Raw genomic sequence first — 24,030 nt, 5'->3', positions numbered from 1 at the left:
GGGCCAGCCCCTCCCCTCTCCTACTTTTTCTTTTTTGAAGCAAATAAAATTAAATGCAAGTAAAACAAGCAGTCACTTCAGTGGGTCTGTTATACCGGTCTGTGCCTGCTTCTCAAACATACATTTGTTTCTAGAGATGCTGTTTCCACACTTCTTTTTTGGGATGTGCCAGGGCGGGGATACAAAGAATAGAATGGAGTATTCTCTGAGCTGTATCATCTCTGCCTTTTTAAAAAACTTTTTATTATGGAAAATTTTTTATAGAACATGCAAACAATAGTACAACAAACGCCCCTCAACCTGTCACTCAGCTTCACAATTACTGAGCAGAGGAAACACTGCCTATAATAATTGGCACAACAACCTCATCCTGTGGGTACCATTATCCTCCCCACTTTGCAGATGAGGAAACTGAGGCCCGGGGAGGTTAATTAACTTTCCTAGAGTTATCCAGGCAGCTGAACTCTAGAGTCCATGCTCTTAACTCCCACGCTGCCTGAGGCTGGCTCTCTAGACCTGGCATATTGGGCCATTTCCATTCCTGGGAGGGCTGCTTATTATTCCAGGGTGCTGGGTGATCTATGACATATTTGTGCCTTTGCTCAAAATATAATCTAGACACTGATACTCAAAGTAGGATCCACAGACTGGCAGTTTCAGCCTCGCTTGGGACAAATACAGAATCCCAGGCCCAGCCCAGACCTCCTGATCCGAATTCTTGGGGGGAGTCCAGCAGGCTGTTTCCACAAGCCCCCCATGCGATCCTGCTGTGAAGCGCGGGTCTCCAAGGCTTTGTTTCCTTCCAGAGTGTTCTGTGGATGCCTGCTCTGCCCGCCAGCCTGGGAATGGCTTCTCTCTCTCCCTCTTCCCTTTCTCGGCGGCAGGCTCCATGTTTATTCAGACACTCCACGCCTGGTGTCCTGCGGACAACACTAATCCTCTGAAACACCATCTTTATGACCACACATTAGCTGCCCTGCGTCCAGTCAATTGTGTGCACCCCAGCGCTCCTGGTAGCTTCTGTCCACGTGGACTGCAGGCTTCTCGAGGCTGTAAGTACTGTTAGCCTTGTAAGCCAGGCTGCCAGCTCCTCCAGGCTGCCATCTCACACCACCGTGATTCCCATATGCAGGTGTAAGGGACAGCACCTGTTAGAAATATACAGCGGGCAGGATTTACTTTTGCACCATAAAAATGGTGAAATCTGCCACCCACAAAGGCTTATTTATTGCTAAAAGTTCATTATATATGCATGAAAAACCAACTAATTTAACTCCTGGGCAGCAGCTTCCTGCCTGAGGCTGGATTCACGATCGGAATTCGGGTTTAGGTGGGGGCAGCTAAAGTGAGCTTGAGGGGCTCGACCTGCAGCCGGGTGCTAAGGGTCTGGAGGTACAAGGCTGGGTCTCAATCCGGGCCTGGCATGGCTCGTGGGGTGATTCTGGGCCAGTCTTGCCTCTCTCAGCCTCAGTGTCTCACCCGTATGATGGGATCATCACACCTGTTGCCTAAAATTATTGTGGCAATAAAAATAATACTGTATTTCATCAAACCGAAGCCACTGACCACTAACTGTAAGATGCGCTTCTATTGTATACGTAGGAAAGCCACTAAACTAGATTCCATGCTTTTTAATCATGCTTCTTGGAAGACCACTTTAGGCATAAATTCTATCATCTATCATCCATTTGCATACATTAGAAGGAAAATATATGCAAAATAAGTTGGTGAAGGTATTCCTGAAACTTTTCCACATTCAAAGTTCAATTTCTGGGACCTGCCCCGTGGCTGAGGGGTTGGGTTCACACGCTCTGCTTTGGCGGCCCAGGGTTTCACTGGTTTGGATCCTGGGCGCGGACCTGGCACTGTTCATCGGGCCATGCTGAGCTGGCGTCCCACACAGCAGAACTAGAAGGACCTACAACTAGAATATGCTACTATGTACTGGGGCTCTTTGGGGAGAAGAAGGAAAAAAAAAAGGAAGATTGGCAACAGATGTTAGCTCAGAGCGACTCTTTCCCAGCAAAGTTCAGTTTCTCTGAATCACTTTTTGACTCAGTCTTCGATGTCTGTATTTTTCCACGTCATCTTGTCCTTTGTGCTCCCGGGGAGGTTCCTGATGCAGTGATTCGTGGGAGAGTGCTCTCAACTCTGCCCCTAGGATTTTTCTTTTTCCCCAAGCTGCCCATCCTACAAACTTTGATGCTGGAATTTTGAGAATTTATCAGGAGGTGTTGAGGGAAGTTCTGCAGACAACAACCAGGACTCATGTTCCTTCCTCAGGCGGCCGTGTATTAGTCAGGGTTCTCCAGGGAAACAGAAGCAGCAGGACTGATTGATTGATTGATTGAGTGATTATAGGAACTGGTTTCACCATTTGGTTCTGGAGACTGAGAAGTCCCACTGTCTGCCATTTACAAGCTAGAGAACCAGGAATTCAGTCTGGCTCCAAAAGCTTGAGATTTGCGGGGCTGGGGTCCAAGTCCCCGTCTGACTCCAAAGGCCCGAGAACCAGAAGCACCCATGTCCAAGGGCCAGAGAAGATGGATGTCTCAGAGAGAGCAGAGAGGGCAAATTCATCCTTCTTCCACCTTTTCCTTCTGTTCGCGCCCTCAGCCGATTGGATGACGCCCACCGCATCGGTGAGGGTGATCCTCTCTGCTCAGTCCCCTGATTCAAATGCTAATCTCTTCCAGAGACATCCTCAGAGGCACACCCAGAAATCATGTTTTACTTGCTATCTGGGCATCTCTTAGCTCAGGCAAGCTCACACATAAAATTAACCAGTGAGTCGTTTGTTGACTGAAATGTGGGGCTTTCCCCTGTGTGCCAGGAATCCACAGCAGGCTTGAGCCTGTGGGCCTGGCTGATAGATGCTGCCAAACGCATCCCCATTTCAGAGGTGTTAAAATGGCGCCTTTAGAATTAATCAAATGTTATGGATGGAAAATGCTTGTCAGTGAGCCTGGCACAGAAGAATGGGGAGGAACTTGACATTTGCTGTGTGCCCTCTGTGTACCAGGCTGTCTTAGTCAACTCAAGCCACGATAACAAAATACCACAGACTGGGTGGTTTAAACAACAGAAACTTACTTTCTCACAGTTCTGGAGACTAGAAGTCTGAGGTCAAGGTACCAGCAGGGTTAGTTTCTTCTGAGGCTCTCTTCTTGACTTGTAGACGGCCATATCTTCTCCCTGTGTCTTCACATGGTCTTCCCCCTATGTGTGTCCTAATTTCCTCTTCCCATAAGGGCACTGTCATATTGGATTAGGTCCTACCTTCAGGACTTTTTTTTTTTTTTTGGCTGAGGAAGATTCGCTCTGAGCTAACATCCATGCTAATCTTCCTCTATTTTTGAGTACGTGGGCTGCCAGCACAGCATGGCCACCAACAGAGTGGTGTTAGATCCGAAGCTAGGAACCAAACCTGGGCTGCTGAAGTGGAGCGTGCCCAACTTAGCCACTAGGCTACTGGGGCTGGCCCCTCAGGACCTCATTTTAACGTAATTACCTCTTTAAAGACCTTACCTCCAAATACAGTCACATTCTGAAGTTCAGGGGCTTAAGGCTTCAACATAGGAATTTGGGGGACGCAATTCAGCCCCTAACGTAGGTCCAGTGTGGGTGCTTTGCAAACAGGATCTCTTTCAGCTGTGCAGTGATCAAGTTGGGTTTTATCTGCATTTACTGATTAAGAAACTGAGGCTCCGAGAGGTTATCTGTCAGAGATGGCACAGCTCGTAGCGGGAAGAGCTGCCTTTCAAAACCAGGAGAGGCCTGGGCCGTTCCTTTCCTGTGATTTCTCGTGTCAGGCTGTGCTTCTGGAGGCTGAGGGGATGTCAGGTGTGCCTCTCCATCCTGGCGCCCCATGCTGCAGGGGAGTGGGGGTGGGAGACAGAACCCTGATCGCCTGCATGCCCCTCCCTCTCCCACATTAATCAGAGTTCTTCCAACATCTTATCGAGATCCCTTGTAAATTTTTATTTGAAGCAAGCGTGGCTGAACAGAGAAATGTGAACACGCCCGTGTTACACAGTGTGTTGCTTTCCCAGGGCTGCCGCACAAATGACCACGACCGGGTGGCTTAAAACAGAATTTTTAAGCAAATTTATTTGCTCACAGTCCAGGAGGCTAGAAGTCTGCAATCAAGGCCCTGTCAGCAGGGCCACCCTCCCTCTGAAGGCACTGGGGGAGGAGCTGCCTTGCCTTTTCCAAGCTTCTGGTGTTGTCAGCATTCCTTGGCTTGTAATGCGTCGCTTCAGTCTGTCTCCATCACCACACAGTATTCTTCCTCCACGTGTGTGTGTCTATGTCCTCTCTCCTTCTTTTTTTTTTTTTGAGGAAGATTAGCCCTGAGCTAACTGCTGCCAATCCTCCTCTTTTTACTGAGGAAGACTGGCCCTGAGGTAACATCCGTGCCCATCTTCCTCTACTTTGTATGTGGGACGCCTACCACAGCATGGCTTGAGAAGCAGTGCCATGTCCGCACCCGGGATCCGAACCAGCGAACCCCGGCCGAAGCGGAACGTGTGCACTTAACCCCTGCGCCACCGGGCCAGCCCCCTCTCCCCTTCTTATAAGAGCATCAGTCAAATAGTATTTAGGGCCCCCTTATCCAATATGACCTTATCTTAACTAATTATGTCTGCAAAGACCCTATTTCCAAATAAGGTCACATTCACAGGGACCTGGGCTTAGTACTTTGCATATCTTTTTAGGGGACACAACTCAAAAGCGATGCATGGCGTTGTTAAGCGAGACTGTGTATTACGGTGGAGGCTGATATGCACAGATGGGGGCCTTCAGGCAGAGCCCGAGGATGATGGAGGGAAGCCAAGAGTGATTACAGGAGTCAGAGACGATGGAGGAGGGTCCAAGGGTTAAAATGGACGGACGTTACTTTTTTGGGGAACATGTAAATCTGCCGCTTGATGAGACAGTTTGCTCTGAGCTCTCTTCTCTCTGCCGGTGGTCATTCCTCTGTACCATTCACCGGCTCCCAACCCCTCAAACCCAACCTTCGACAGGGAGAAGGAAGGGTGGATGACAGTTGGAAAACTCCGGGCTCACCCTCTCCCTTTCCTCCTTACTGAGGAGACAGAGTCTTTGAAGACAGCAGGGGGGCTCTGCTTTGAATCTGAGACATCACAGAGTTTAATTCTTTTCTAACCCTTGGTGGGGGGCTTCCAAAAATATCTTATCTTTAAGCAGTCTTCATTATGGATGTTAGTTGCTCAAACCTTGACTAATTCAGGTGAACTTACATCCCAAAGGAGTTTTTCTTTTCTGCTCCTGGCATCCTCTGATGTCAGGCCAAACTAAAATTCAAAGAGAGGATGTAAGTCCCACATTTCTCCCAGCATTGTATCAGAACAGCCCTGGGAGTGTATTAATAGCCTGGAGTCATGGTACAAATGGTTATTTATATGTGTAGGTGATGGCTAAAGTACACCCTCCAGTAATTATTCACAATTAACAAGCACTTCAGTAAATGAACAAAATCTGTTCTTAATCCATTGAGGCAGCAATTCTTTATCCGGAACTCATGTACCCGAAACTTCTGGTTAACCAGCCCTCCCACACAGCTCCAGAACAAAGCTAATTAGAGATTATAATCATGACCTTCAGGCTCCTTCCAGAGCCTGAAGGGTACTTGAGTCATCAATAAAATATAATGTGTTCAGTAGAGTTTCAGTTGACAAGCATAATAGAGTTGAAAATCGGTGCTCTCTGTGTACCTGTTAACTCTCCGTTGACTAGAAGAGTGACGGAAGCTCTCATGCAGAGAACTCTTACGTGTGCCAGGGGTGGTGCTGAGAACTTTATAGGTTTTATCTCATTCAGTCCTCCCCACCAACTCCTCTACGTGCTGGAGTTTCCGGCTTTGAGGAATTCCAGTGCGTCCTTGGGCAACAGTAGGAACCAGGCTCCTCTCTCCTGTTTGTCCTAGAATGGACAAGTCTTGTCCTTGGCTCAAGTCCTGTGATAACGCCGTTTATGGAGAGTCAGGAAGAAACCTCCAAGAGGATCCTATTAAATTCCTGCATTTTACATGACGTGCTCAGCTTCGCCCAGAGCCCCTGTATCCTAGACCTGTGCTCTGTCTATTACATCAGAGTATATTGAACATAGTTCAGTGGCTGAATTGATCATTTCTGGGAGTGTGTGGAATTGTTTTTATGGCTGAAGACAAGATCCAGAAGACAGATCTTGGCCTTTTTTATGACGAAGAAAATTAACTAAAACCTTATGTGTTGACCATACAAGTGTTATAAAGTGTTGGCTGAGTCTGGATCCCTGAGGATAGAGGTGAGATGCACGAAATTCATGCCCACCTGTGTAATCTGGTCCACTGTCATTTCTTTTGCCTTCCCTCTGTCCCCACATTCACTCTGTTAGCAGTCCTGCGAGCACTATTTTTAAAAAGTATCCCCATTCTGACTGCTTCTACCATGGCGTGGCTCCTGCTCTGGTCCCAGCCGCTGTCTTCTGTCACCTGGATGATTCCACAGCCTCCTCCCTAGAATCCCTGCTCCTGGGCTTCTCATCACACGTAGAACACAGGACATAATCCTTTCCAGGCCTGCAAGACCTGGCGAGACTTGACCTCTGCCCAGCTCGGCGACCTCCTACTCTACCACTCTACACTCCCTCACTCTGTTCCCATCACCCTGGCCTTGCTCTGCCTCCATCTGCCAAACTCATCCTTGCCACACACAGGACCTTTCCACAAGCTATTTCTCCATCTCAAATGCTCTCTGCTCAGATTCTTTCTTGGCTCCCTCTTCCATTTTATTCAGATCTGTGCTCAAATATCACCCCTTCAGAGAGACATTCCCAACCACCACATCTAAAATAATGCCCCACCCTTTCATCGTCTATTCCTTACACTGCTCTTGTGTTGTACAGAGCACATGACACTGCCTTGTTATAAATAGCAGTGCTATTTGTAAATATTTATTTGTTTCCCTGTTATTTGTCCGCCTGACCTGCTAGAATTTAAGCTCCGTGAGGGCCAGAATTAAGTTAACTCTCCATTTTTTACAACAGTGCCTGGCGTGTGGTGGGTGCTCAGTAAATAATTGTTGAAAAAATAAATAAACTAAAAATTCAGAAACAATGAGCTAGTTCAGTAAGGCGTCTGGTTAAAGAAAATCCTGGAAAATAAAAGCCCTAGGGATTTCCATAACCGGAAGGTGAAGTACCTACATGAAGTAAATGGAAAAACTTCACGGAGGCGTGTGAGAGCCAACTTAAACAAACAGGGAGATATATCATGTTTTTCGATGCGAAGACTTAAGATTATAAGGAAAACGATCATTCCCAAATTAGTTCATAAATTGAATGCAATTTCAATGGAAAGCCCTCAGGAACGTGTTGTGTCACTTGACAAAATTATTCAAAAACTCATCGGGAAGGATAAATAAGGGAAAACAGTCAAGGAATTTAAAAAAAATAATAAAAATGAGACTTCAACTCGACGTCTAGATTCTAGTATGTATTATAAAGCTCTAATGAGTAAGGCAGTGAATACTGGAGCGGGAAGATAGAAAAATATCAATGACATGGAATAGTCAGTCCAGAAAGGGAAAAAATGGTGTGTTAGAATTTACTGTAAGAACTGGATTATAACCCATGGAATAAAATAAATATTCACGAATCCTTTTGTATCTTTTCAGATACAAATAATTTATTTATTGGGGGAGAAGGGACAGCCTTTCCATGCGGCGGAATTTCAATTAATAAATGTGGAAGGAATGATGGAAATAGAAAATCACCATTAGGCAAACACTACAGTAATAATTGTTGCAGGCAAGTACCATCAATTGATGCTAAAATTACTGGGCAAAAGTATGATGAGAAACAGGATATTTGCATTATCCTGAAGTATTTCCCCACAAAATGCCTATTATTAAGAGAAAAATAGTAGCGTTACGGTGAAGAAAGCTGGCAGACAACACCTTAACCAAGTGATCAGGTAATGTCACATGTAATGAGACACATTGCATCACGTACCACCTGATATCATGGACTGAGAAGGGCACAACATCACTTTTATGATATTCTTGCAAAAAATGCATCACCTCAATCTAACCATGAGAAAACACCAAGCAAACCCAAATTGAGCCACGCTCTACAAAATAGCTAGTCAGTAGCCTTCAAAAATATCAAGGTCTTGAAAGATAAGGAAAGACTGAGAAACTGTCAGATTGAAGGAAATTGAGAAAATATGACAACTAAATGCAATGTAGGATCCTGGACCAGAAAAAGGACATTAATGGGAAAACTGGCGAAAATCAAATAAGGTCTGCATTGTATTTAGTAGTGTCATATCAATGTTAATTTTCTGGTTTCAATAATTACGTTATGGTTACATAAGTTCTTAACATTAGGGGAATCTGGGTGAAGGGTATATGGAAACTCTCAATTCTATTTTTGCAAATATTCTGAAAGTCTAAGACTATTTCAAATTAAAAGTTAAGATATAGTTTAAGATTAAGGTGGGGGAAATAATAGATTATTCAGTCAATAATGGTGGGACAATTAGCTAACCATTTGGACAAATATATACTATTTATTATATATGTTATACATGTTTTATTTATAAGAACACAATTCACACCATATACCAAAATAAATTCCATGTGGATTAAATATCCCTAAGAAACAAAGACAGAAGTTTACATATTCTCTTTAAAGCAAAATAGAAATTAAGGTTAGATAAAGCAATGTTTGAAAATGAATATCTCATTTAAACTCAATAATTAGAAATCTGTTAATATCTATACTCATATTTTAATTAATATTTATATTTATAATTTATTTGTTATTTATGTTAACATTTATATTTTTATAAAAAATAAGCTTGTCCATACCCTTTTAATTATCCTATTAGGGATATCCTGGTTAGGGTTTTTTTTGTTTGTTTTTTGTGGGTTTTTTTGTGAGGAAAATTGGCCCTGAGCTAACATCTGTGCCAATCTTCCTCTACTTTATGTGGGATGCCGCCACAGCATGTGGCTTGATGAGTGGTGCTAGGTCCGCGCCGGAGATCCGAACCTGCAAACCCCAGGCCGCTGAAGGGGAGCGGGTGAACTTAACCACTACACCACCAGGCTGGCCCCCCTGGTCAGTTTTTAGGCAAAAGTCAGAGGGACCTGGCTTCAAATTTAGGTTCCATTGCAAACTACCTGTGACTGAGCCTATGTTTAGGCATTAATTAGTGAATTAGATTAATATTTTTTGAGGGACCACCATGTCCTAGGATTCTTATTCTGTCTTACGCTTTCAGTCTCAGTTAAGCCATTGTAAACTAGAGGTTACAGCGTCTGCCTCCTAAGACTGTTGAGAGGTAACAAGATGGAATGTTATCTTAGCTCTGGAACAAAGCCTGGTACATTGCGGGTGCTCATTCAAAGCTGGTGCTTCCTGCATCCACAGATTAGACACTACTTCACTTGTAAGTGACTACACACGATCACCTGAATTATAAAAACATCATATTTAAGAATATAATGTAGTGGTTAAGAAATCACAGATGCTGGAATCAGGCTAGGATGGAATTCTACCTCTTCCACATGCTGGCTGTGTGATCTTGAGCCAATGACTCAGTTCCTCAGTTCCCATCCGCAAATTGGGGATAATATTGGGATCGAGCTCCTAAGGGTGTTATGAGGATTAAATGAGTTAAGATTTGAAATGCATTTGGAATAATACCTGCCACATAATAAGTGCCATATAGAGGTTTGCTAGATAGAATACGAATGATACCTGGCCTTTCAAAATAGATCATGAGAGGAAAAGTCACTTTACTCTTTGCATTGAGATTGGAAAAAGGTGCTATCATTCGTAGCTCTGTTATGGCCTGACCTGCTCCTGGGATCAGCCTATGCCTTTTGCCCTGGGCCTAGTGATCTGAAGCCTCATTCACAAGGACATTTTCCAGGCAAAGCAATGGGCTGGTGGGGATAAAGAGAGAGGAGGGTCCCTAATCACATTAGAATTGTAGCAAATACAAGGATAGTGATTTCAGACAGATTTGCTAATGAATTATTAACCTTAACACTTGTGACACGTATCTGCAGAGTCAATCAGGTTGGGCTAAATAACCCAAATTTACTTATAACTAAGAAGGAAACAAGAGACTATTCTTCAGTTGGAGAAAAACAATTCCCCATAGATCATGAAGTGTTTCACAAAGATGCTAACAGATTGCTTTCCCGTGGAGAAGAGAGATTGCCCAGCAGCAAGAAAGTCCCTGGGGAGCTCCGGGGGCTGTAGGACGCTCGGGATCTAGAGCCAAGGTTGCTATTCCGCTGGTTTCCCTGTACGGAAAACCTCCTGGGGTCTGTTCTGATTGCTCCTGCCTCGGCTGTATTTGCTACTTAATATTTTCACTATCCCTTCTGTTTAGGACCATGGTTACTTGATTATAAGGCTGTTTCCAAGCACGCATAGATAATTAGTTGAAATCCAAGGGACACTAAAAGCAAAATTCGTTTTCTTTGTCAGGTTCCCTTCCCAGAGCATTGGTTGCCAAGTGACCACTTGGCTTCTGAACTTTGACCCAAGTTGGTGGTCAGACCTTAACTTTCTCTTTCTTCTTTGCACAGTCCATTCAGACACGAATGCGTGGTTAGCTTCATTCTGTAAGAAATTAGGATCAATCAGCGCCCAGCCAGTTCCTTAAGCAAAAAGACATTATGGTGCCCCTGCCTTTCCAAAAAATTATAAATGAAAAAATACTAAACCACATACATAAAAAAATGGGATCATCAAGATTCAGAATCTGGGGAGTGTAGAGAAGGCAGTGTGAAAAATAGAGCTAGCTCTCGTTGTGATTGTAAAAGGAGAGTGAAGGATGAGCCAAGAGGACCAGATCTTAAGAGTCTGAGAGTTTGAGGTGAAGAGAAAGGGCAGAAATAGCAAAAAAATATAAACCTTTGAAGAATCTTTGCTTTATGAACAGAGAGTGACTCTGAGAGTCGTGTTAGAGATCTAAGGAGTTGTCATCTTCTCAATCTTCCATGAGACATGCTTAACTAAAGAGAATTTAATAAAGGGATTGTTTACAAGGAGGGGGCAGAGTTTAGGAAACCAACAAGAGAGCCTACAGCGCCTGTGGGCTAACAACTGTGGGGAGCTCTGTCCACCCCAGGCCAGAAGGAGCAGGGGAGGAAGCGATTATTGGAACTTGGAGAGGGGGTCCAGATGATTTAGGGGGGCTTCAGTTGGGCTCGGCTAACAACTCCATGGCCAGAATCAATGACTGATGGTAATTGGTGTATAAATACCCCAGCTCCTTCTCCCCTCACAAGAGATGTTCTATATGGGTTCCCAGGGGAGCTGAAATCCACATGGCAGGTGGTGTGATAACGAGCCCTTTATTGGTTGTCTACCACAAAAAGGGAAAGCAAAGCTTAAGTCTCTGGAGAAAGGAACACTGTGGGGTGGGCTGCCAGACAGGGGTTGTGGCCCTTAGCAGAGAGATGCAGCCAATTTGCAGCACCCTGGGAGGTGGGGAGCTGGGGGAATAACGAGAACAATACTTCTATCACACGCTCTAGTATTTGCATCTCTTTTCCCGAGAGCTTTCTCTGAAGCTGAGAAGGCTCTGCTCACAAGGTAGGACAAAGCACTGGGGCGTTAACCTTACTCACTGACTGGGGTGCTCCTGATGATCTCCACCTCCTGGTATTCACACCCTTGTGTAATCCCCTCCTTAAGTGAGACTGGACTGATTGACTCACTTCTAATGAATAGAATACGCTAGAAGTAATGGACATCACTTCTGAGACTAGGCGATAAAAAGACTGTGTGGTTTCCAGCTTGGGAATATTCATTCTTGCTTTCTCACTCACTCATTCTGAGGGAAGCCAGCTGTCATGTTGGGAGCTGCCCAGTGGAGGGGCCCACATGGCAAGGAACTGAGGGAAGCCTCTGGCCAAGAGCCAAGGAGGAACTGAATCCTGCCAACAACCCCATGAGTGAGCTTGGAAGCAGATCCTTCGCCACTCGAGTCTTTCAATAAGACTGCAGCCCTGGCTGACAGTGACAGCAACCTCATGGACACCTTAAGGCAGACACACTCAGCTACACTGTGCCTGGATTTCTGATCCCCAGAAACTGTAAGATAATAAATGTTTGTCATTTTTAGGCTGCTAAGTTTGGGGGCAATTTGTCATACCAAAATAGATAACTAATATACTATTTCTCTTCCTTACTTTCCTATTGGCATTTTCTTCACTTCCCAAATGAATGACTTGTACTCAAATCCTTGACTCAAACTCTGCTTCTGGGGGCAGCCCAAACTAAGAAAACGCACAAAGAAATGGAGGCCCAGAGAGAGGAAGGAACTTTCTGGAAGTCCTGCTCTGGGCTGGTAGCACTTGATTCTGAGTCTGGTGCACGCAGCCGCTCTTCCCACTGGGGCAGTCACCGATCAGGGAGCAGATGAGTGCTGGGCCTGAGGTCCGAGAACCGGCTTCAAGCTTCTTCTCTGCCAGTTCTTTGGGCGGTGGTTAAGGTATTTAATATTTCAGGGACTAAGCTTTCCCAGCTGAAGAATGCTACCAACTGACTCAAGTGTGTTGGGATTAAACGAGCTTAAATCCAGTGACCAGAACTTTGGAAAAATGTGACTTCCTGCAAAGGCGAGTCATTATTATGGACGAAGCGGCCATGGGTCCCCAAATTGCTAATCATAGGACTGGCCATGTGACCCATGAGTGGCAAGCAACTTTGAAGCTGCCAGGCCAAATGGGCTTCTGAACAAGTTCTTTTCTCTGCCTGGAATGACGGCTGAGTGCTCTTGGAAAGGGGGTGAGCAAGCAGCAGCCCAGCGCACGCTAGCATGAGCGAGCCTTAGCCGCTCTCTCAAACAGAAGTATTGTGTCCCAAGGTCCTTTTAAAATAATCCTATTTTGAGATGTTTATATACAAACTGGGGAAAGAATGGGGGTATTATGCCTGTAATGGAAAGTGCTCATAAATAAAAAGGCGCCATTTATTGTCCATTTCCAAGGCTGTTCCGCAGGCTCCTGCAATCGCAGCTAGGCCTGGGCACAGCTGACTCATTGGATGGGTTTTCTTGAGGTTTTGTTGAGCCTTGTCAATCAGGCTTGGTGGGGGCGTGGGGGGAAGGAGTACGCTTTGTGCTGAAGAGTTTTCAGAGTTCCAGGAGTTTCTCTGCAGCACTGCTTATCTCCCTTGTTAATGGGGCCTGGCTATTTCCGGTAGATGGAAGATCCACTTTAGGAAAATCACTTTTTCTTTGTAATCAAGGCTTGTAACATGTTTCAATGAATTCTTCAGAATCCCTTGTAATCACTGTGAGAGCCCATGGGGGTGGGGGCGGGGTGGATTCGAGAGCAGCATATGACACACACATACCACAGGTTACCCTCCAGTATTGCCTTGTTGGATCTGCACACAAGCATATCATCTCCAGGCACACCTGTCTGGTTCTTTCCCGTCATTGTAGTGAGTGTGTAAGCATGTACGAGGCAGGGCAGCTAGAGAGGGGTGCAGGGTGAATACGTTTCTGAGTGCTGACTATATGCCAGGCACCGTGCTAAGAACTCCATCTCCATCATCTCATTTTGTCCCCACAACAGTCCTGAGAGACAAGTACCATTATCATTTCCATCTTACAGATGAGAAAACTGACTCTCAGGAGATGAAGCTAGTTGACCAAGGTCACAGAGCTCATAAGTGCTGGAAAAGGGATTCAAACCATTGTTGTTTCATGCTATACTTTGCCTCTCAAATGATTCAATAGTTATGGCAAATATTACTGGAGAAACACATTTATTGCTACTATTACTCTCTTTGCTCCTTGCCAAACGTACCAACTATGCATGTAAAATATACTTCAGAAGTGTGACTGTTGTTCAACCAGTATTCTCTTCCTACATGCCTCCCCGGAGGCGTGCAGCTCTCTGCCCTGGGGATGCTGGGCCTGGCCGTGTAGTTTGCTTTGGCCAATGGGATATCACCGGATGTGACAGAAGCTGAGGCTTGAGCTGTGCCGCAGTTGGCCTGCGCTCTTCCGCTCCAACCTTTCGCCATGAAAAGAATATGCTTCAGGCAGCTGCTGGCCCAAGCAGGACGGGGGGACATAAAAAGTGGATCAGGACTCAACTCAAGCTTGCCGCCAAGCCCAGCAAAATCCAGCCAAATCAGCTGACCCCAGCTGACACTGGAAACCAATGGACAAGAAAATAATGCTCATTGCAGTTTGCCCCATATTTGTAGTTGTTCATTACGTGGCAAAAGCTGACTAATACAAGAAGGACAGGGACAGCATGGCTCAGCTGGGTTCTCCGCTTGGAGTTTCACAAGGCTGAGATCAAGGTGTGACAGGGCTGTGATTCTTTCTGGAGGTTCTGGGGATGGATCCAAGTCCAAGTTCCTTCAGGTTGTTGCTGAATTCAGTTCCTTGCGGGAGTAGGACTGAGATCCCTGCTTCCTGGCTGGCTGTCAGCTGAGGCTCTGTCTTGGTTCTTAGAGGCTGCATGCATTCCTTCTCACGCTGTCCCTGTGGACCCCTCCAGCAATGAGGGAGCAAGTCCCCTGCGTGCTTTGAATCTCTCCAACTTCCCCTTCTGCTGCATCTCTGTAGGTGTAGGGCTTAACAAGATTGACATGCACTCTGCCCTCAGGGAGCTTACATTCGAGAAGAAGAGACAGACAATTAATAAAGATGCCAATTAAGAGGGTAAATACATATTGTGATGAGTGCTGAGAAGGAAATAATTAGAGAGATGTGATCGAGTGGAGGAGGGAGTTCCTGTAGGTAGGGGCACTAACCCTGCTGGTCATTTCTAAGACTCTATGAAGCGTGAAGGACAGGCTTGATTAGTTTATGAGTGCCACTAACAGATGAAGAAACAGAGGTTCCAATCTGGTCTTAGGGCTCCTAATGCCATGCTTGGCTGTGTGTGGCTGCCATTGACTGCCAGCCCCAATCCAGGCATGGGCAGTGGGAGCCATGGAAATGGCACTGGTTTGAGAACCAGAAGTATGCTCAAGTATACTTCTCAAGTATGCTCAAGTCAGTCTTCTTTGCTCACTGGCTTTGTGATCTTGAGAAAGGCAAGAAACCTAGCTGAGCCTCAGTTTCCTTACTTGAATAATGGGGATATGATCCCTCCCCTGCCTACCTCCTAAGGCTCCCTGTGATGCTGCAAATATGAGGTAAGAAAAATGAAGGAAGTGTCTATGTCTTGTAATTGCTACTTCCTAAAGCAAGGTGACATCAGGAGAATGCGTGGCTGGATGTGTCCAGGAGACTGCTGGATTTAGAATGACTATGCTTTCCTGGGAGGGCTGGTTTCCCCTACTCCCAGGAGGGAAACGGGAGTAACCCCTCCCCACGGTCTGATATATGAGACGGAGGTTATCGTGTGACCCGGAGGAGGTCTTCCCTCCTCTGACAACTTCAGGAGCCCTTTGACAGAGAGGCCACACTCCCCAACTCTGCTGTCTTTCCACTCCAGGGAGACTAAAGGCCAAGCCCCATTTCTCACTCCAAATTATTGGCCAGTGGGCTGAGTGGTAGATGGGAAATATGCAGGACTTGGAGCTAAAGAAGGCTGGAAGGCCATGGATTCAAAGATGGCTGCTTCCTGCTAGGTAGGGTAAAAAGAGCACTGTCTGGGGAGTCCACAGGCAAGGAGGCAGTGTCGCATCCTGCCCTAGACCACGGGCTCTGGAACTGGCTGCCTGGATTCAGTCCTAGCTTATCAGCTCTGTGACTTGAGTAAATTCTTTAATTTTGCTGAGTCTCAACTATAAAAAATGGGCACAATAATGGTACCAACCTCATTAGGCTGGTGAGGCAGTCCATGGGAGGTGCTGTAGCAGATGTGCTGGGGCCCTCCTGCTAGTCTCTTGGCCCTCTTGTCACCTGTAGGTTTGCCAGGCGGTGCCTGTACATGCTCATGGCCTCCTGTCTCAGGCACCTGCAAGTCTTTCTGCCCAAGGAATTTGCTGGCCACATGGGGGTGCTCAGCTCCCATGTGGGCCATTTAGAAATGCCAGGGAGTTAATGTCTCAGGAGTGACTCTCAACCAGTGAGGAACGGGAGTCAGCAGATAAAACTCACATTTGGTGGAACAATCCTCAAGTGTATAACATAGAGTTGCCTGAAGTGTCCCCACTGGGAACTGAGTCTGAGCTGCCTTCAGAGGTGACCTACTCATTATTGCATGTTTTATTGGCTTTCCTCCCTTCCATGTCTCTTTTCCTCACTCTCTAACGGTGCTTCCTGGAGTCATCCCCCAAAGAAATTACCTGTATGCAAATCCTTGACTCAGGCTCTGCTTTGGGGGAACTCAACCAAGACAGAGGCTTAGCACCAAGCCTGGCATTTAGTAAGTCTCAGCCAACAGTATTTCCTATTGGACTATTTTTACTCCTACTCCCACCCTGGCTCTGCAGCAGCCCTGTGACTCCCAGGGGATGTCTTGTCCCCTCTTTTGGTCTGGGCCCAGCTTTGGAGAGCATGAACTCTGGCTGTGAGCCAGAGGGTGGCTGGCCAAGAGCATCACCTCTTCCCGAGTTTGGCTTCAGCACCTGCCCACCAAGTCTTAGGGAGCTCAACCAGCAGTCACAAGTGTGTGTCTTTCCTGTTGGACACGGCTCAGGCCTGGGAGTAAGAGAATCTGCTAGCTGCTTAGGTGGCTAAGCCTGGGTTTCCTTCTCTGTACAATGTGGGTAATTAAGAGCCTAGGGTCTTAGTCCATTCGGGCTGTTATAACAAAATATCACAGACCGGGTGGCTTAGGAGCAACAGACATTTATTTCTCACAGTTCTGGAGGCTGGAAGTCCACGATCACATGGTGCCCGCATGGTCAGGTTCTGGTAAGGACCCTCTTCCGACTTCAGACTGCTGACTTCTCACTGTGTCCTCACACGGTGGAAAGGGCAAGGGACTTCTGTGGGTCTTTTATACGAGCACAGGTCCCATGCATGAGGGCTCCACTCTCACGACCTCTTAGGTCCTCTCAAGGGCTCCACCTTCTAATCCTGTCACATTGGGGATGAGGATCTCCACACATGAATTTTGGGGGGACACAAACTTTCAGACCATGGCAGCTGCTGAGGCGACTCAAGGAGGAGATGCCTATGAAATGTTTAGTACATTGCCTGGCAGAGGGAAGACCCAAAAATGGTGCCCCGGGATTTTCTCCAGACCAACCTCCCACTGCAGTCCAGGAAAACAGAGCCTCAGAGAGTGATCCGTGGGAGTCAAACACACAATCTCACTTGCCATGGCTGTAGGGATGGGTGGTGTGGAGGGTCTGAGTTGGGCCCAAAGGACAGCAAGCCTCCTTGTGAAATTTCTGGTAGTAGCAGCATCCACTGATCAAATATTTATCAGACCCATCAAGGTGCCCACAGCACTGTGCAAAGATGAAAACGACACACATCTGGCCCCCAGGAAGTGCACAGCCAAGCATCGGGCAGATAACCAAATGATGATGCACACAGAACATGTGCCCTACGAAGGATGTTTTTAGAACTGGGAGAAGCTGATTTGGAAAGCTTCAGGTTAAGAGCCGCTGCCCTCTTTTCTTTGATAGCTAAATAATCATATTAATTATTAACATTTTTTTTTGAGGATGATTAGCCCTGAGCTAACATCTGCTGCCAATCCTCCTCTTTTTGCTGAGGAAGACTGGCCCTGAGCTCACATCCGTGCCCATCTTCCTCTACTTTCTATGTGGGACGCCTACCACAGCATGGCTTGCCAAGCGGTGCCATGTCCGCACTCGGGATCTGAACCGGCAAACCCTAGGCTGCGGAAGTGGATGCGCCAATAGGCTGGCCCTAATCCTTAACATTTATTGATGCTTACTCTGAGGCAGGCAAAGTTTAAGGAATTTACATGCTTGAACTCGGTCAGTCCTATACTGTATGGACCCTGTAAGTCTGGGCTATTATTATCATTCCCATTTCACAGATAAGAAACTGAGTCCCAGAGAGTCATGGAGCTTGTCCAGAGTCACACCGTTGGTAAGTGGGGGTATTGGGGTTTGAACTCAGACAGTCTGGATCCAGAGTCCTTGCTTTTAAACACCACTGTATGCCTCACCCCACACTCACAGTAGCACAGGGGACCCGGTCATCTGCCCTTCCAGGGGTCCCTCTGGGAAATTTTCGTGCAACTTTAGTTAATGACGTTTTGGTTAATTTTGGCCTGTGGCCCCTTCCTGTGCTCTGATAAGTTGCAAGTTCTGGGTGTGTGTGGGATTTGCTGGGAAACTTGAGTCGATTGGATGTGCAAGCACAGCTGGACGGCAACTCTGTCTTAGTTTCCCAGGGCCCCCATCCTAGCTTCTAAGCACGAGGAATTTACCACGGTTTCCCAGGACGTCGCGGACCACCCAGCCATTTCCTTCGTACAGATGGAGGGTTTTGAATCTTTGCAGGGTCACAGATTGTGGGAGACACTGCTTTGGCGCCCTGCCAAATCCCTTTACTCACCCTCCTCCCAGCTGCTGTGAGTGTTGGCTGCTAACAGCTCACAGCTGCCTCCTTCTGAGGGTTGCCATATTTAGCAAATAAAAATTTTTATTTGATCTGGTAACTCCACCTCTTCTCCAGAGAACTGTCCTTGATTGATGGGAGCCACCTACAGCCAATGTCTGACTGATATGGGGGTCCAAAAGGCTTGCCCCTTGCCTCAGGATGGGGATAACTCTGTGGTAGAGCGTATGCTCCAGAGTCCCCCCACGGATCAGACCAGGGCCACACACGACCTGTCACACCCTTGCTGGGCTCTCTTCCCTTCCCTCTCCTTACAGGAGTCCCTGAGAGCCCTTGCTCACTAACTCACATGATCCTGAATCCTTCTTTCAAGCTCTCTTCCGGGGAACCCAGATCCCCTTGAGAACATGATAGAAACTCTAGACTTTCTTCCTGAAAAAAGCAAAGATGTGTCTACTCACTAACACTGGCACATGATTCTTGGGACTGACCTTGAAGGGAGACCCTCACTTCATCCTGTGCTTCTCAGACCTTGTCCAGCTCACCCTCTCAGAGCTGACTTCAGGGACTGGCAGCCACTGGGATGGGATGAGGCTTAGCATGAAGACAGCACTGCAAATTATGAGCAGGTTGTTTTAGCCCGTGTAATTTCCATTATTGGCAGCAAGTCTATGTGGAAATCAAAACATGCCCAGGGAGAGGAAGTTGTCAGCTGAATGTCACGATAAGAAACAATAGATGAAAGGACATGAAAGGAACACAAGTTTAATCAAGTCATCTCTCTCTTTAAAATCATTCAAAGGCTTCCCACTGCTCTCTTGCTAAAGACAAAGGTCCTTGACAATATCTCAAGGCTTTCCTTGGATGAGTTCCCCCCATAATGCCAGCTTCATTAGAAAGCACTCTCCCATTTGATCTCCATGCTGCAGCCACACTGGTCACTTCCAGTCTTTCCAACTTACTATCTTCCTTCCTGTCTCAGGGCCTTTGCACATGTCACTTCCTTTCCTTGAGTTCCTCTTCCCAGCCTTCTTGCTCCTCTATTACTCAATCACTTCCTTAGAGAAGCTCTTCCTGACTCCCCAGACTGGATTCATGTACTCTACTTCACATTATATAGTATTTTGTATTTCTCCTTCATGTTAGCTATCTATGGCTTTGTAATAAACGACCCCGAATTTAGCAGCTTACAACAATAAACACTATGTCATAGTTTCTATGGGTCAGGCCTATGGGAGTGGCTTAGCTGGGTGGTTTGGGTTCAGGGGTCTCCCAAGAGGTTGTAGGCAGGCTGTTGGCCAGGGCTGCAGACATCTGCAGGCCCAACTGGGGGCGGAGACTCTGCTTCCAAAGTCACTTACACAGATGCTGGAAGGCTTCAGTTTCTCACCAAATGGTCCTCCCTCCATCAGCTGCCTGAGCATCCTCACAGCAGGGCAACTGGCTTCCCCCAGAGCAAGTGATTCAAGAAAGAGAGAGAGAAATGGAGTGGGGGGGGGGGGGGGGGGAGAAGGGGGGGGGGGGGGGGGGGGGAGAGAGAAGCGGGGGGGGGAGAGCAGAGAAGAAGAGAGGACACACCTAAGACAGAGGCCTCAGTCGTCTCATAACTTAATCCTGGAAATGACATCCCACCATGCCCATTTCTCAGAAGTGAGTCACTGAGTCCAGTCTACACCAAAGGAAGGGGAATGAAGCTCCACCTCTCTAGAGGAGGAACATCACAGGATTTGGGGCCCTATCTTTAACACCACCCCCATCACTTATCACAGTTGCACTGTTACCTTTTTTTTTTTTCTTTTCCTGGAAAAGATTTGCCCTGAGCTAACATCTGTTGCCAATCTTCCTCTCTCTCTTTTTTCCCTCCCCACAGCCCCAGTACATAGTTTTATATTCTAGTTGTGAGTCTGAGGACTTGTAAGTCCTTCTTCTATGTGAGCTGCCGCCACAGCATGGCTACTGACAGACGAGTGGTGTGGGTGCATTTGGGAACACAACCCAGCTGCCAAAGCGGAGTGCATCGAATTTTAACCACTAGGCCATCAGTGCTGGCTCGTGCTGTTGTCTTTAGTTTATGTGATTACTTGATTAATATCTGTCTGGGCTACACTATTCAAAAAGACAGAAAGAGTCTTTCTTTAATTTTTTCTCCTTTTTCTCACCATTGTATCCCAGTACTTAACACACAGTCAGCACTGAATAAATATTTATTTAATAAATGAATGACCTTATTGATTACTTTTGTTTCTGTCAGTACAGTTCAAAAGAAATCTTTGGCAAAGAAGTCATGTTTAGTAGAACTTTACTGAAACTCAGCGTACACATGAAAATTCTCATAGCTGGCCTTTCAATTTCGGTTTGAAGGTGAGGCACAGAGCACAGAGCCCATGATGTTTACTCTTCGTTCATTTTGTAAACCTTTACTGAGCACTTACTATGTGCTAGAAAGGGTTCCAGATACTGAGGATGCAGAGATCAACAGGACACACTATGGTTTTATGAATTAAGACATCCAGATGTTAATGTAAAAAGCCACCCAAAGGCTTTTGAATAATCTTCGAGCATGAGAGCCAACGGGAACCTGGATCTGAAACAGACCCCTGGATAGTGAGTTTGCAGAAGCAGTTTCATCAGCCCAGCATGTCACCCCAGTGAAGTGGAGTATTTACATTTAATTCCAAAGTGGTGGCGCCGGCATCAGTCCTCTGGTTTTCATACTTTTGGTCACTGTTTGCAAATGTATGAAAGGTTTTGTTAAAGCAACCGGATAAAGATGGAAAGAGAATGGACTCCTATATGACTTGTGGAGATCTCGGAGTGGTTGATGCTGAGAAAGTCAGCTGAGGGCACGGGGGCAGGCACGGAGAGTGAGGATAATGTGAAGAAATGGAATTGGAAAAAAGGAAATACAAGCAAAAATGGGCTTTAGCAGAAAGAGTGCAGTGTGGCAAGAGGGCTGGTCTGCAGCCCAGGAGACCTCCATTCTGGTCCCCGCCCTGCTGCAGAGGGCTGCCCGCTCCCTTTCCTGGGCCTCTGTGTCCTGCTTGCAAAACATGTGTGTTGGATCTGAAGAGAGGTTTTAAAACGTTCTTTTTGGTTAGCATATCTCTATTCTAGCACTTTAACTCAACACCCAGACATGGAGAACAGGTAAGATGCAAGCCTCTCTTCTTAGAGGAGTGAGAGGAGGGGGCCGTAACCTATGCTACCGGGGCCTCCTCCATGTTCCTTTGCTCTTAAAATTTCAGCTCATTCCACTGAATTCCAACTGCCAGCACATCCTGGTTTTTTTTTGCCCAAAGGCTTTCTCTGGCTGCCAGAGTCCATTTTGCCACCTACTTGGCAGGCTGGAAGTTCTGGGGAATTAACAACCCCCACAAGCAGCCCTCAACCAATGACCGGTATTTATACCCCAGCCCAGCCTCTTCTGGGCTTTCCCCAGCTTGTCATCTGACTGACTCTGAGTTCCCCAGGAGGCACAAGCCCCAGGTGCCCACACTGGTAACTGCATTGCTGGCACACCCTCCATGCGCTGCCTTCCCTCTCCTTTCTCACTTCCTCACTCTCCTACTGGGATCGCCTCCTACATGTGTGACTTGCACATAAATCCTTGTTTCAGGGTCAGTGCCTGGGAGGGACCCAAACTAAGATGGGGGCTCAGAGCAGAAAAAATCCTCCTTCCCCTCTTGCCTACCACCTGAGACATCCCTGCAGAGCTCCCAGGTCCCAGAGTTGTCTGCAAAGCACTGGACTTACAAAAAAAGCCTGTTTCCTTATGGCTGTGGCATTCGAACATGTGCACACAGCCCCGCTTTAGCAGAATGGGGTGTATGAAAAGCAACGTCACACTAGCGTTTTCAGGTGAAAAGAACCAGGAGATTCTTTATAAACCCAAAGTCAAATTACGCTTCAGCTTTGTAGAAGGTGATTATGAGCCATCTTTCTCTTTTGCTCACTTGCTTTACGGAGTGAGGAAATGAGTCTGCGCCAATTGGCAGATACACTGGCCCCAAATAGGTTAGGGACAATGAAGCTTGAATGCTTTCTGATTGATACAGACTCCCCTCCTTTTGACTGTTGATCCCCTTTCTGACTCTTCTTCCAACCTTCAAGTGGAGGAGAAAGGAAGAAAATCAGAGCCTTAGAGGTGTTTCTCCTTCACAGCTAGGGAGAGAGAAGAAGCGCGAAGTGCAGCGCTCACTGTGGGCGCCCTGCTCAGATTCCCTCGTCCTTCAGGGCACAGTCGCCTGACTTCCAACTGTCTGCACCTGCCGTTTTATCGCCTGCTGGCACTTTGCTGCCTTCCAGGGAATTCACACTCCCCCTGAGCAGCCCTCAACACATGACTGAAGGGAGCTGGGGTACAAATACCTCAGCTACAGGTAGGAAAACTCAGGGGTGTGTGCTCCCCCACTCCCCAGAGCTCCCCTGGATCAGGCTCCAGTTGCCCCCAGTGGTGACATGCCTGAAAAGACGCCCTGTATTGGCTGCCTTCCCTTTCCTGCCTCACTTCCTCATCCCCGACTGGTATTTTCTTGCACCTCCCAAATAAATTCCAGCTGCTCAAATCCTCGTCTCAGAGTCTGCTTCTGGGAGAACCCAGACTAAAAGTTCCCCAGACAACTGTTGAGTAATTTCTGCTTAGCCCTTATCTGTCCCCGGGAGCCTATTTCATTGGTCACGGCATCAATTGATGAGAGGAAGGTCATGGGTGCTGTTGAGGGCCTCTGGGACGGGCACCCAGGCTTGGTGAGCGTCGCCCCTGGGAGACCACTGTGGGCTGGGAGTACAGCTCAAAGGCCATGCGTCCTTCCTCCCTGACCACTTCCTCATGGGCCAGACCTGTGCCCCCTGCTGAAATCCTACCCCTTAGGGGGCTCCCATGCCCCCAGGTCATCTGTGGTCTTTGCCCACCACTGTCTCTTCACCCTTCATGCCCTAGCAGTATAAGACTACTTAGGGCTTCCCTGTACTCCATTTCCCCATCCCTCCGTGCCTGCTGACTTTGGATTATGCTCCCTCTGCCTCTATTGCTCTTCCATACCTTACCCTTAACAAAATCCTGTTCATCCTTTAAGACCCAGTCCAAGAGTCACCTCCTCTATGAAGCCTTCCCTGCCTCCCTTAGATGGAAGAGCCCTTGACTTTGTTGTCGTGCCTTCCCCAACCCCCCAGCATCTCTGTCATCACACCTTCACACACTGTACTGAAATTGTCAATGCACCTGACGGTGAGCTCCTTGAAAACCCAGGCTGTGTCTTATTCAAAGGGCCAGCACGCTGCAGGTCCTGGATGTAGGCTGGGTTCCCCAGAAGCAGACCCTGCGATGGGGATGTGTTTGTGAGTGATTTATTAAGGAACTGCTCCCAGGAGAAACCAGTGAGGGGGCAGGGGAAGAGGGCCAGGGACGGGGAAGGAAGGGCCAAACAAAGATGTGATTACAGGCAAAATCCACGGACGAGAACTTTCCACCTGATCCTCTAGGGACCACTGGAACAGAAGTCATGCCTCAGCAGCTGTCCTGAAAGCTGGGATGT

The sequence above is a fragment of the Equus quagga genome, chromosome 12 (genome assembly GCF_021613505.1).
Source record: "Equus quagga isolate Etosha38 chromosome 12, UCLA_HA_Equagga_1.0, whole genome shotgun sequence".
Classification (NCBI taxonomy): Eukaryota; Metazoa; Chordata; class Mammalia; order Perissodactyla; family Equidae; genus Equus; species Equus quagga.
Note: the sequence above shows the minus strand (reverse complement) of the source record.